Genomic DNA, 2,299 nt, shown 5'->3' on the forward strand with positions numbered 1-2,299 from the left:
GCGCCAAATACGGATTGTGCATGGCATACATATTCATCTTTCTTAAATCGAAGTAACTGTGTAATCATGCTTGTGTGTTGACTAATGATAATGTTTTTGATAATTACACGTTGATATAACTCTGTGTGAAGTACGAACTGTCCAGGTTAGCATACTCAGCATGAGTAAACCGAAGGACGAATTCCTTTTTTGAACAATGACAATTAGCTTTGAAAATGCCCTTTTAAAAAAAAATGTAAATAGCGCACAACTTTTTAACTGCCACCCGCCCCTTCTTTTTTTGAAAAAAGACCTGGTCTTTCTACTCCTTCTTTCATTTTCCTCGCCGGTTCACCGTAACGAACGGCAATCAGCAATGATGCCTGCTGCGACGACCGGTTCAAACAGGCTGAGAAAGTATTTATTCTCGCCGCTCTCAGTTCCTTGCTGTCATCATACCAAGACAGACGCCGAGGAGGAGACGCGTAGAGGCTGCACTCGTCAAAAAAACGGATTCACTCAGAAGGTGAGGCACACCTCTATTAGAGAGGAAGCAACATCGTAGTTTAGAAACCCCTTATATTTGAATGCCCCTAGATTGTTTGCGCTACCGTGGTGTTCACGAGCGCTCATTTTTAATCCATTAAGCAGTAAATGTAATAGTAACAAGAGGATTTTCTCACGCATTGCGCTCCACCCGCATTACACATTTTACGCCAATTTTGATTGCTTATATTCTTGCAGAAATCTACAGACGGGACACACCCTGTTCCCGCATCTATAGCACCTTCCCTGCTCCACCTATGAAGACATACTAAGGGTAAGGCACATGCTCTACTCTTAGAACAAGGATATTGGCACTCAGCCCCCCTCCTTTTTTTATTAATCATGACACTGATAGACGATTGCTTCTTTGCAGATAACACCTCCCAAACAGCTCTGCATCACAGATCTATTATTGCCAGTCTCCCCCTCTTCCCTCACACTGAGGTAAGAATCCTGAATCTCTGCCATTGCATTACCGATTATTACTGTTACCACTTCTGTTTCTTACTCTCTCCTTCTTTTCTCACTCTTGTAGTACCCGGCTGGATCCAGTGTGAGTATCCTTATTCCTTTTACACTTGACCGGTGTTTTTCACTTCGCACACGTGGCTGCGCATACCCACTGTTATTTTTTCAGGTACCCCTTGGCCATCTAACCATTTTTTTCACCAATATAGATCCTACTGGGCTATAATTTATGCCACTCTCCTCTTTTTAAATTGCAGATATCCCTATATTATTAGGTCCTGAAGGGACCCTGTATCTTTGGAAGGATCGAAACGCTGTTGACTTAAAAGGAAACAAATCATTACACCAGCACTGATTACTGTACACAGTGTCTGAGAAGACTGTTAAAAATATAAATGGTCGTTTCTTCAAAATAATGGAAACCATACTGTAATTGTCACAAATGTCACTACTCCATTTCCCTTTGGTTCCAATTTTTCACTGGGGACACTATGCACCAATCTTTGTGTATATTTGAAATCTGTCTGAATATTTGTTATAAACTATAAATACGCAATCACACTGTACTCGGCTTCCTTTATTTCTGAAATCCACATGACCCAGTGGTATTGCCATTGTGCATTATTGAGTATCAATATAACTTACTATTGTCTCCACATGAACTGTTGTTTCTTGATATACAATACATACCCTGGTTCGTTATGAGTAAATATTAATGGCGGTATTGTCAGAGGGGTGCTACAATATGTGACTAATGCATTTTAATGCCGTGATGCGTACACTAGCATTAAAATGCGTTAGTCGAAAGCCTGATGCGGCCCTACCCTAACTCAGCCCTGAAACTGTGAAAAGTAAAATTATAATAACTTTATTATAATTTTATTTTTTCCTGTTCACAGAGAGCATTTGTTAAAGTTTTGATGTTAATCGCAGCGCCCATTATGAGCTGATATTAACCTGAAAACTTGAACAAATGCACACAATCACCCCTCAGACCAGCTCTAATAAGAAAAGAAATGCAGCAACATAGCTGCCAAGATTTCAAATTGCTAAGTGGGACAGTTTGAAACCTGCCTTAACACAGTTCACGTAGATCTGTATGTGAGAAAATGCACTGTCTTTTCACTTTTTTAAGCAAGAGTTTGGAGTGATATTTGGCCCTGCATCCACACGCACAGTCTGGTTACTGGCACACATAGCCTTGGTTGCAGCGCACATAGACCTTACATTGCCGCACACAGAGGAAAAAAATCAGAGGGAACATTGGTTAACACTATGGGCCCGATGTAGGTCGCCAAATACCGGT

General features: G+C 40.8%; 1 long non-coding RNA gene across 1 annotated transcript; it reads left to right on the forward strand.

The window, feature by feature from the left end:
• The first annotated feature begins 432 nt into the window (after window positions 1-432).
• Window positions 433-1,169, forward strand: LOC144767066 (uncharacterized). Its single transcript, XR_013598048.1, has 4 exons — window positions 433-505; window positions 724-799; window positions 899-969; window positions 1,061-1,169. It is a non-coding gene; the product is annotated as an uncharacterized LOC144767066 (long non-coding RNA).
• Window positions 1,170-2,299: the final 1,130 nt, after the last annotated feature.

This window comes from Lissotriton helveticus, chromosome 7 (assembly GCF_964261635.1).
Source record: "Lissotriton helveticus chromosome 7, aLisHel1.1, whole genome shotgun sequence".
Classification (NCBI taxonomy): Eukaryota; Metazoa; Chordata; class Amphibia; order Caudata; family Salamandridae; genus Lissotriton; species Lissotriton helveticus.